The sequence below is a fragment of the Malania oleifera genome, chromosome 1 (assembly GCF_029873635.1).
Source record: "Malania oleifera isolate guangnan ecotype guangnan chromosome 1, ASM2987363v1, whole genome shotgun sequence".
Taxonomy (NCBI): domain Eukaryota; kingdom Viridiplantae; phylum Streptophyta; class Magnoliopsida; order Santalales; family Ximeniaceae; genus Malania; species Malania oleifera.
Genome location: NC_080417.1, coordinates 14,706,618 through 14,719,039, shown reverse-complemented (window position 1 = coordinate 14,719,039; position 12,422 = coordinate 14,706,618).

Sequence of the window (12,422 nt, the reverse complement as noted above, 5' to 3'; positions counted from 1 at the left end):
AACAATGATCAGGTAGCGAATTTCAAGAATGAAATTCTTTTAAGGAGAGAAGAATGTAGTAACCAAAAAAAAAAAAAAAGATTAATTATTAATTAAATATTATTTAATTGAGTTAATAAATTAATTAAACGTTATTTAATTGAATTAATTAAGTAAATAATATGAAGGGTATATAAATATATATATAAATAATTTAATATATGTATATAAATAATGATATTATAACTAAATGTATATAGGAATATATGCTCTCAGGAAGTTTCAAAACTTCCTGAGAAAGCAAAGTACAGAGAATGTCTTCCCCCCCCCCCCTTTCACGTCTCACTCATGTCTCCTTCGTCTCCTCTCTCTCTCCTCAATTTCTCGACGGATATTCGGCCAATCGGAAAATGGAAGGTACCACTGGGTTCCTAGCGTAGGAACCACTCCTGGGGTATGGTAACATTTCCCTATTTTCTCAATTTCTCCTTAAATCTACTAGTAAATCGATAATCAAGCACCACCACGAGGTCCTAGTCGTGATCGTCGACGTTTTGGTCAAGGTAAATTTTTAATTTGGGATTCCTAGACACTACTCCAAAGTGAGAGTGTGATTTGAGGAATTGAGTAAATTGGTTATATTTGAGAGTATAATTATTTATTTGAAATTTATGGGCTTAGGAAATATTAAAATAGTATTTTATTTATGGTTGATTTAATGGAATTAGAATTTTTTATTCAGGACTCGGGTGAGCGCCGCAGGTATCTTTTCGAGGTCCTTATTGATGTAGTTCAAGAAATCAAGTAAAAGGGAATATATATATATATATATATAGATAACCAGATTTTTTTGAATTAATTAGGAAATGAAATATGTTATGAATATATGTGTATATCTCTTTGTATGGGTTTAAAATGTCAACCGTTTAAATTATACTTTCAGAGCCTAGGGCTGTTTTATTAAATACGTATATGTGAAATTGAACTAATAAAAGTGAAAGATATTTTCAAGATAATTATGTACGAAATGAAAGGTATATTTTCAACATATAAATGTCAAATATAGGTTGACTTATTTTACAGGAAATATATATGAATTCTACTACTAAATAGTGTGGCATGAGTAAATAGGAATTCTATGTGGAAATATGTTATCTGTATGAGATGTAGGATATATAGGAAATGAACTGAGTATGAAAATGTTATATGAAATATGCTGCATGTGAGTGTTAATGCAACCATGTAAAACAGTTGAAAGATGCTAAGTAAAACAGCTGAAAAATATTGGGTAAAACAACTGAAAGATGTTAGTAGGGGTGAGCATAATTCGATAAAAACCGAATTAATCGGCCGAATTTGGTCGGTTTGGTTGGGGTAAAAATCCCGGTTCGGTCGGTTCGGTTATAATTCTACAAAATTTCAGTTAATCAGTTTCGGTTCGATTAAAGGTAAAAAAAATTTCGGTTAACCGATTAATCGAATTACTAATTAATTAGATTTTAAATATAATTTATGAATATAATTTTTGCTTATGCAAGTGCATTAAGGAGTTTAATTAAGCTTGCTTATACTCGGCATTATTATTATTATTATTATTTTTTGTCGTTGTTTTTCTTGTTTTGGATTCTTTGTTCTATGGTAAAATATTATTTTCATTAATAAAATTAATAAATAAAGTATTTAATTAAGCTGGATTTGGTTTTAAAAAAAATTTATAATTGTATTCTGTTTCTAGTAATTAATTTTAAATGATTTCGGTTAAAATCAGTTAACCGAATTACCTGAATGGGCAATTCAGTCGGGGTCGGTTCGGTGTCCTTTGTCAATTCGGTCGGTTCGGTTAATGGTATTATTTAACTGAATTTTTTGGTTAATTCAGTTAATTACTCGTATTTAACCGAACCGACCATTTGCACACCCCTAGATGTTAGGTAAAACAGCTGAAAAATACTTGGTAAAATAACTGAAAGATGCTGGGTAGGTTATGAAATGAAATGAAAATGGAAATGAACGAAACGGAAATGCAATGTGAAATGTGAATAATGTAAAATAGGAAAGAGTCACGTAAAGTGAAATGCTACGAAATGACAAAGCTGAGAATATGAACATATGAGAATTACAAAGAAATGACATACAGAATAATGTATTATGGTATTATGGTATTATTAGTATTTATGCTAGTAGAACATGTTACGTTTGGGCGGGGCAAACTCTTTGTCTGTGGGCTTGCCGAAAAAGGCGAGTGAAAGTATCAGATGTAGCAGTAGGCTACATAACGTACTAGGGCAGAGGGAAACTATTTGTATGGGTGGATAGATTTCCTTATCCTTGGAGCCTTCGCTGGTAAACTTTTGTATGAACTGTGTGAGTACGAGATTAATTTATCACTTGAGGGCTTAGCGAGTAAGGTGAGTGCCCTGGTATGCTTCAACTATGACCTTTGGGTTGCCTAATGTATCAGAGTAGAGGGGTGCTACTTATATGGGTGGGTAATCACCCCTATCCTTAGGTAATCTCGTGGGTAAAATACCTTACATGTGTTTGAATAGGATCTGAAAATGATTTCAGAAATTATGTTAATGATTTGCAAATGATGAATAATATGTTATATACAAACCTCATGTTGGTCACATACTGTTTTAATATATTATTTCTTCTCTTACTGAGATGTGTCTCACCCGAATACAAATTCATCTTTTTCAGGATCTCCACGTGATTGAGCTTAGAGCTCAGGGCTGTTATAGTATTTTTGAGTTAGAAAGAGAGGGTATAAGCTTAATGTATTTCTGAGCTATATTATGTTTTATGTTTTCTAAGCTATGAATGGTTGTGAATACTGGATGTTAGAAATATGTGTGTGTATATATATATATATATATATATATATATATATATATATGCAAATTAATGGATGGATTATTTGAGATATTATAGTTAGAAATTCTAGTATTTTATTGTTGGAAGATTATATTTATGTTTTTTGCTGCATGATTGAATTGAGTATTAGGTACAAGGAAATGAACTATATGGCACCCAGGTCCCACCACGCAGGTTCGAGGTGCCACGAAGCACGGTTATATATATATATATATATATATATATATATATATAGATGCAGTTTGATGGATGGATTATTCGGGATGTTAGAAACTCTAGTATTTTATTGTTGGAAGATTATATTTATGTTTTCCGCTGCGTGATTGAATTGAGTATCAGGTATAGAAAAATGAATTATGTGGCACTTGAGTCCCACCAGGCGGGTTTAGGGCACCATGAAGCACTGTTAATCAGGTATAACGCACCAGACCCTGTTATTGGGTTCGGGGCGTTACATTTAAATGTGATACTCCATGGTATATATATGTAGATGCAGGTTAATGGATGGATTATTTGGGATGTTATAGTTAGAAAGTCTAGTATTTTATTGTTGGAAGATTATATTTATGTTTTCCGCTACGTGATTGAATTGAGTATCAGGTACAGGAAAATGAATTATGTAGCACCCGAGTCCCACCAGGCGGGTTCGAGGCGCCACAAAGCACGGTTAATCAGGTATAACGCACCGGGCCTTGTTATTAGGTTCAGTGCATTACATTTAAATGTGATACTCCGCGGAAGAAAGGTTTAAAAGAATTGGATGTTACTACTCATATCAACAAGGTGTACATTTCTTTTCAAGAGCCTTCCCATAAGAACTCTATGGTTAAGCGTGCTTGACTTGGAGTAATCTTAGGATGAGTGACCTTTTGGGAAGTTTTCTCAGGAAGTGCGTAAGTGAGGACAAAACACACTGAAAAGGACACATGTTGGTTTATGCGGCCAGTCATTAGTCCAATAAGACCCGTCCCCCCTATTGTCTGGTCCAAGTGGAGGAGAAGAGATGCAATGCTCTCTGGTAGACCTAGGTCGGGGCATTGCAAATGGTATCAGAGCCATTACCAAGTTGGGAGTGTGATGAGATTTACGTCGTCTGGGTTTGGAAATGTGAGTTTGCAATGAGGACATTGCATTCTATAAGTGGGGGAGAATGTGATACCCTGTGGAAGAAAGGCTTAAAAGGATTGGATGTTACTACCTATATCAACAAGGTGTGCCTTTCTTTTCGGGAGCCTTCCTATAAGAATTTCATGGTTAAGTGTGCTTGGCTTGGAGTAATATTGGGATGAGTGACCTTCTGGGACGTTTTCTCTAGAAGTGTGTGAGTGAGGACAAAACACACTAAAAAGGACATATATTGGTTTAAGGGGCCAGTCATTAGTTTGATCAGCCTCATCCCCCCTATTTTTCTGGTCTTGGTGGAGGAGGAGAGATGCAGTGCTCCCTAGCAGACCTAGGTTGGGGCGTTACAGCTGCACTATCGAGTAGTTCACCTATATGCATCCGCCGGCATTTGCAAGAGGAGCAGACCCGATTGCAGCAGAGGATTGGTTTCAGGAGATAGATGAGCTGTTGGTTGTTCTACATTGCATAGATGAGCAAATGGTGTAGTATGCTACTCTTAAATTAGTTAGGGAGGCTAAGCGATGGTGGAGAGCAGTTAAGCTGATGGATGAGCAGAGGTCAGGGCCAGCAGTTATGACCTAGAGCTAATTTAGGGAGATCTTATTCAACAGGTATTTCCCCGCTTCCACTAGGGAAGGTAAAGAAGAGGAGTTCTTGCATCTAACATAGGGACACTTGACCTTACAACAGTACACGACCAAGTTTGTGGAACTATCTTGCTTCGCCTCGTACATGATCCTGGATGAGCTTAGGAAGGCCTGGAGGTTTAAGAGAGGACTAAGACAGGGCATATACGAGTAGGTTATGGCGTTTCAGGTCCAAAGTTTCTCAGAACTGGTTGATAATGCCACAGTGTTGGAGACCAGTTTGCAAAGGAGTGTGGAGATAATGAGTTAGAGGAAGAGGCTCTTGCCTTCTGGTTTTTAGACGGGCACCAATCAAGGTACATGGAGGAAGCTTGGTGACTATGCGAGTCAGCGATAGGAGGTGGGACCCCGAGCTCCTCAGGGAACTCTATCACGCCCTCCTTGTCCCAGGTGTCATCAAAGGCATTGGGGCGAGTGTCGGGGTGGAGCATCTGGCTGTTATCAATGTGATAGACATGGCCATATAGCACGAGACTGTCGTGCACTGCTTAGTGATGCGCCCGCACCTCATCAGTTCTAGGGACATAATTAGGCACCCCAAGGTGGTCACTAGAGTAGCATCACCCAGGCGCAGGTATATTTGCTTACTCCGAGAGATGTAGAGGATGCCGGTGACGTGGTGATAGGTACTATTTTATTTTTGTTGCATAAAGCTATTGTGTTGTTTGATTCAAGAGCAACATATTCATTCGTGGCTCGAGAGTTCATTAAATTGTCTGGGATAGAGGCTTAGCCACTGGGCATTGATTTATTAGTGGCTACACCAGCAGGGACCGTAGTAACGTGTAAGAGGGTACGTAAAATTTTTTCAATCAGTATTCACGGGAAGACGCTGCCTACTAATCTGGTGATTCTCAACATGCATGGATTTGAGGTGATTCTAAGGATGGACTGGTTAGCTTCTGGTTATGCCAATATCGACTACTACAAGAAAGAGGTGGTGTTCAAACCTTAAAGGGAGTAGGAGTATAGATTTGTGGGGTCGCATGTGCGCGCCTCGCCATCCATTATGTCAACCACGCAAGCTAAAAGGTTACTTTTGAATGGGTGTTAGGGGTACCTAACTTGGGTAAAGGAAGCAATGGAAGGGGAAGTTAAGCTGGAGAATATTCCGATAGTAAAGGAATTTACTAACATATTTCCGATAGATTTGTCAGGGTTACCTCCTGAGCGTGAGGTAGAGTTTGCTATTGACCTATCTCTAGGAACGGTGCCGATCTCTAAGGCTCCGTACAGAATGGCTCCAGCAGAATTAAAAGAATTAAAGGAGCAATTACATAAGTTGTTGGATAAGGGGTTCATTAAGCCCATTGTATCTCCATGGGGGAGCCGCTATATTGTTTGTTAAGAAGAAGGACAGCTCAATGAGAATGTGCATCGATTATCGAGAGATAAATAAAGTGATGGTAAAGAACAAGTTCCCGCTACCGTGTATCGACAAGCTATTTGACCAGTTTCAAGGAACACAGGTCTTCTCGAAGATTGATCTCCGATCCACATACCATCAAGTGAGATTTAAGTCAAAGGATATTTCGAAGACTGCTTTCTAGACTCCGTATGGCCATTATGAATTTTTGTTTATGTCGTTCGAACTGACGAATGCGCCTGATGCATTTATGAACCTGATGAATAGGGTCTTCCATTAGTACCTAGATCAGTTTGTGGCAGTGTTCATTGATGACATATAGATGAATTCAAAGAGTCTCGAGGAACACGAGGATCATTTGAGGACGGTACTTCAGGTGTTGAGGGAAAGGATGTTGTATGCTAAATTTAAGAAGTGTGAGTTCTGGCTGGAATAAGTGGTATTTCTCGAGCATGTGATATCCAATTCTGTGGATCCGAGCAAAATTGAGGCAGTAATGGACTAGGTAAAACCGAAGAATGTCCATAAGGTCAGGAGCTTTATGGGTTTGGCAAGATATTACTGCCAGTTCGTAGAAGGTTTTTCTAAACTATCAGGCCCTCTAACGAAGTTAACTAGGAAGAATGTGAGATATAAATGGACAGATGAGTGTGAATAGAGTTTCGAGGATTTAAAGCAGCGGTTTGTCACTGCACCAGTACTGACAATTCCTTCAAGAGAAATGGGTTTTGTAGTAGACAATGATGAGTCTTATAAAGGGCTCAAATGCATATTGATGCAACAAGGAAGGGTTATTGCATATGCTTCATGGCAGCTCAAGGAGTACGAGAATAATTATCCTACGCATTACTTGGAGCTGGCAATAGTGGTGTTTGCATAATAGATTTAGAGGCACTACCTATATGTGAAAGGTGTGAGATCTTCATAGATCATAAAAGCCTTAAGTACATTTTCATGTAGAAAGAGTTAAATATGAGACAGAGGAGATGACTTAAGTTGATAAAAGATTATGATTGTACCATCAGTTACAACCCAGGGAAAGCTAACGTGGTAGTTGATGCTTTAAAATGGAAGTCGGTGAATGCGTCAATCTAGGAAGTAGTAGCTCAACAGTAGATCAGGATGGATCTAGAAAGACTTGGTGTGGAATTTGTGGAAGGTAACCATCAGAGGTTTATTGCTAGTCTAGTTGTTCAACCAACCATGCAGGAAAGAATTGAAGCCACTTAAATGGAAGACGCGGAGTTGGTGAAAATTGTGGAGAAAGTACAGAGTGGGTTAGGAACAGGTTTCAATATTTTAGACGATGGAGTTTTGAGGTTTTACACTCGACTGTGTGTACCTAAGGATGCTGAGGTTAAAAGGATAATTCTAGAGGAGGCTCATCACTCTCTCTATATTGGACATCCAGGGAGCACAAATATGTATAAGGATCTATGAGAATCCTTTTGGTGGAACAATATGAAGAGAGAGATTGCTCAGTTCATGGAACAGTGTTTGACATGCCAACAAGTGAAAGCAGAGCATTAGAGGCCAACGAGACCATTGCAACCACTTTGTATTCCTGAGTGGAAGTGGGAGCATATCTCTATGAACTTTGTAACGGGGTTGCCTTCAGCATTGCATGGACAAAATGCTATTTGGGTAATAGTGGATTGTCTGACTAAGATCATGCACTTTGTTCCTATCAAAGTTAGTTACTCCATGAATAGGCTGGTAGAGCTATATGTACAGGAGATAGTCTAACTTCATGGCATCCCAGTATCCATTGTATCCGATCGAGATCCACGGTTCACCTCCCAGTTTTGGAGGAGTTTGTAGAAGACCTTGGGATCTCAACTGAATTTCAGTACCGCATTTCACCTGCAGATTGATGGACAATCAGAGAGAACGATTCAGATATTAGAGGATATACTGTAGGTGTGCGTGCTAGATTTCGGCAGTTGTTGGATTCATTTTTTGCCACTTGTGGAGTTTGCCTATAATAACAGCTATCAAAATAGTATCGAGATGGCACCATATGAAGCATTGTATGATCGAATGTGCCAATCTCTACTATATTGGGACAAGGTTAGTGAATGATAGATTTTGGGATCAGAGCTTTTTTAGCAGACTTCCTAGAAGATCAAATTAATCAAGGATAGAATTAAGACAACTCAGAGTCAGCAGAGGAGTTATGTTGATACTTGCTGATGAATTTGGGATAGGAGATAGGATATTTCTGAGGTTTGCTCTGATGAAGGGAATTATGAGGTTTGGAAAGAAGGATAAGCTAAGCCCTAAGTACATCGGGCCATTCGAAATATTAGAGAAGGTTGGTTTGGTTGCTTACAGGATAGCATTACCCTTAGCTTTGTCTAGGATCTGTGACGTCTTTCACATATCGATGTTGAAAAAGTACGTCTTAGACCCTTCGCACATGTTAAGCTATGAATTCTTGGAAATCAGAGACACCTTATCCTATGAGGAGGTACCAGTTCAGATTTTAGATCAGAAGGAACAAAAACTCCGCACTAAAAAGATTCCGTTAGTGAAGGTGCTCTGGCGTAACCACGCAGTGGAAGAAGCTTCATGAGAGTTGGAAGAGGAAATATGTCGGAAGTACTCGCAGCTATTCAGCGAGATCCAATACTAGGTAGGTAGATACGACGTTTTAGATAAAAATTTGATTGTATATATACTGTGTCTTGTGCAGGTTGCCCAGTTAAGTTTGAGTGTTTGTAAATCCATAGATTTCAAGTTTAGTGTTTAAGTGGTATTGGGAGAATTTTTTTGATCTACTTGTGATCTCCCAAGGACTGTTATTGTAACCACGGTATTCATCCGCCATAAGTGAGTGTGATTAATAAATGTGGGATGGGGCTACGATGTGGGTGGCTAGCGGCTTTTCCTAGAGTCAGATGATTGATTCGGTAATCCCAGGAGTGAGGATAAGTATGAGTTAAAAAATTTTGAGGATGAAATTTTTATTAGGGGGGGGGGGGGAGGATGTAGTAACCCAAACCTAGAAAAGAAAGATAAAAGAAAAAAGAGGAGAGAAAGGAAGAGAAAAGCATGGAAATGGTTTGGTTTAGCACCAAACCGTCGACGGTTTCAGGCCATCTCAAAAAACCATCGACAGTTACAACAACCGATAGCATTTTAAGTGCCAAACCGTTGATGGTTTCATTAAGCTCGAGAAAACTGTCGATGGTTTCCCGTGGGCCAGCTTGCCTATAAATAAGACTTAAGTCATTTTTTTAAAAAAATTTCAAAACCTCTCTCTCTCTCTCTCCTGCGCATCTCTCTCTCTCTCCTAAAGCCTCCCGAGGTTCTAGCTAGCCCTCTTATCATCTCCTTTGTTTTTCTTGGCTTGTCGGCGGCCTTCTCCTCACTATATTTAGGAACCGGGGAATTGTTCTAGGGAACAGGATAAGCAGTTTTTCAGGAACAGGTAAAGGGAATAGATTATGTCAATTTTTTCTTAAATTTAAACCGATTAAACTCGAGTATATGAACTCGTGTATGTTATATATGATTTTCTGAATGATTCAGGCATATGAAATTGATGGTTTTACTTATTATACGTATTTGGGGGGAAAACCAAAGTGAGTAGGGTTGATCATCTTCCTTTTCCTTATTAAATGGGTATTTTGATTGAAATAAAAACTATGAAGATGATCAGACCTAGTTTTCAGAAAAAATATATATTTTCTAGGGCAGTTATTGTATTACCAATTAATGTACAAATTGTGTGGCATGAGGTTAATCTAGTTTGTTGTATACTACGTATTACTATGATATTATTCAGTGAAAAATGGGGTTTGATATAACGATTGTATGCTAGGGTTTGATATGACGGTTGTATGTCGGAGTTTGATAAGACAGTTGTATGCCAGGGTTTAATATGACGGTTGTATGCTGGGGTTTGATATGATAGCTATATGCCTGGGTTTGATATAATGGTTGTATGTCGAGGTTTTGATATGACAATTGTATATCAGGTTTTGATATGACGGTTGTATGCCGAGATTTGATATGACGGTTGTATGTAGGGTTTTGATATGACGGCTACATGTCGGGTTTTAAGATGACAGGTTTTATATTGAATTATGAAATGAGTTTATATAACAGTTTTTATTACTTAAATTGCATTATATGGTTTAAGAACCCTGAGGACCAGATGTGTTAAGAGCACAGTACCGTTGCTAATGATTGAGATAGTGCATCCACACTGTTCTGGATAAAAGTATTTCTAATAAAAAGTCGATTTGGCCACGGAAGGGTTGTGTACCCCCTTGGAGTCTTGACCAAGTTGGGTGGGCAAATTGGACTTGTAGACATGAGGTTTGACTTAGCCAGGTAGTAGGCTAGCTAGGGCTAGGTCCAATCTTCGGACCGCATAACCTAATTATGGGGGTTTATACATGATGATGTTGTACATCCAAAAGGGGGTTTCTTCTACGCATATATGTGAATTTATGTAAAGAGGGTTATTTATCGAACTGTTTTATATTATGAAAGAAATGTGTATTTTCAACTGTATAGGTGTGAGTTATACTGTACAAATGTCATATTTGTTAGATAAAGTAAATTAAAGAATGTGTTTAAGTTCACAAAACTCATATTTGCCACACATTGATAATAACCTATTTCGTCTTACTAAGTAGTGCTTCACTCCAATAAAAATATCAATTTTTCAGGACCTACAAGAAAACCGAGTCTAAAAGCTCCAGGGTGGGACCTAGGCGGTCTAATTGAGAGTGAGCTAGGTAAAATACTATTTTGTTTATATGTAGTTGTTTTTTATTAGTCGGGGTTGTAATATATTTTGAGAAAAATTGATGTAGAGATTAAGTGTTAGTACTCTGGTATGTATGGTTGTAAAAGTGTATTTTGCTTCCGTTGGTTGTATGTTTAAATTAATTATGGAATGGTATAACCTTGGACGCCACTGGGTCCATGGATATTGATATCATGGTATCAAATTATTATAGGGTATTTATGGAATATTAGCACTCCGGGCCGCATTGGGTTCGGGCCGCTACACTTAAGGAACAATTCTTTTAAATAAGATTTAGAATTCCCTAATTACACCCACTAAAATTGTTTAAGTGATCCACATATATTACTAGAATCCACACTAAATGATCATATTTTTTAATTAATTACTTGTATCAATTCAAGCGCTAACTAACATGACAACATATATATAATTGGTTAGTTCTAAATGATACATAGAGTAACTCAAGAAAGTTGATCTTAGTATGGAGATTAATTAGTTAACATACACATTAATGTATAAGTTAGAGAACTCATCCTCAAAAGTTAGGTGTAAAGGAGAGAGAGTTAAAATGATCTTATATTAGCTTGGGACTGCCCACAGAAGCAATGTGGGACTGAACACACACCAACACTCCCCCTTGAGCCCATGGAAGAAAATAAGGCGAGGAGGAGTCCAACTCACGGAGGAGCCAAGAAGCCCAAGGCCCAGCTTTGATACTAAGTTAGAGAGTTCATCCTCAAAACCTAGGTGTAAAGGAGAGAGAGCTAAGAGGAACTTATATATATTGGCTTGGAACTACCCACAGAGGTAATGTGGGTCTAGACGCACACCAAAAGTATAAATGATCCTAAAGAGCTTTTAATTTGTTTGAACTCAGATATGAGCTTTTCATGATATTTTAATACACTAGTGTAGGACACTTGTTGCTTATGGTACAACGTTTTATTTGGAACGTCCACATAGAACATTGTACGTTGGGATAGAGAGATGTATATAAAACTAATTCAAACATTAAAAAAAATTATAAGTTTATTTTTCCTGAATAAAAAGTAATTAAAATCTTGCCATATGTGATTGAAATAAAAAAAGGAACACGCACTTCAAAATTTTGGTTTTAGTCAACAAATATTAGACATATGATTTTGTTACTTTCCTCCTAAATAAGAATAATATATCATAAAATTATTATTTTTACATTATTTAAATAGATAACTTCGAATTCAGGAGCCAAAAGGCATGATAACATAGAAAGACCACTTTTATTTGTGTAATTTGCATATATTCAACACTACTTATCATGTCTAGTCAAGAAATGTTATCTATGTCTTAACAAAAATATACATTGTATGTATTTCCTTGGAATAAACAAGAAATAGTTGAAACAATATATATATATATATATATATATGTGTGTGTGTGTGTGTGTGTGTGTGTGTGTGTGTGTGCGCGCGTGCGCGCTTGTTTGATTTTACGGAATGAAAAAAAAAAGGTGTACAAGAGTCAACAGAAATCATTATCTAAATAATTACTTAAATTCTTCAAATTGACACCCTATGACTTTTCAATTGTGGGTATTTTTTGCACATAAGTTCTCATGAGAATATCCATAGAGGTTGTTTTTAAATTATGTATGCATATATATATATATATATATATATTAATG